Source organism: Sinocyclocheilus grahami, unplaced genomic scaffold (assembly GCF_001515645.1).
Source record: "Sinocyclocheilus grahami isolate Dianchi unplaced genomic scaffold, SAMN03320097.WGS_v1.1 scaffold613.1, whole genome shotgun sequence".
In the NCBI taxonomy this organism is placed as follows: Eukaryota; Metazoa; Chordata; class Actinopteri; order Cypriniformes; family Cyprinidae; genus Sinocyclocheilus; species Sinocyclocheilus grahami.
The window spans coordinates 417,095-417,312 of record NW_015505792.1 but is presented as its reverse complement, the minus strand read 5'-3'; positions in this window follow the sequence as shown (position 1 = coordinate 417,312).

Below are 218 nucleotides of genomic sequence, written 5' to 3'. Positions count from 1 at the left end.
GTGTGAGTGAGTGTGTGTGTGTGTGTGAGTGTGTGTCAGTGAGTGTGTGTCAGTGTGTGAGTGTGTGTGTGTGAGTGAGTTAGTGAGTGTGTGTGAGTGAGTGTGTGTGTGTGAGTGTGTGTCAGTGAGTGTGTCAGTGTGAGTGTGTGTGTGTGTGTGTGTGTGTGTGTGTGTGTGTGTGTGTGTGTGAGTGTGTGTGTGTCAGTGTGAGTGTGTGT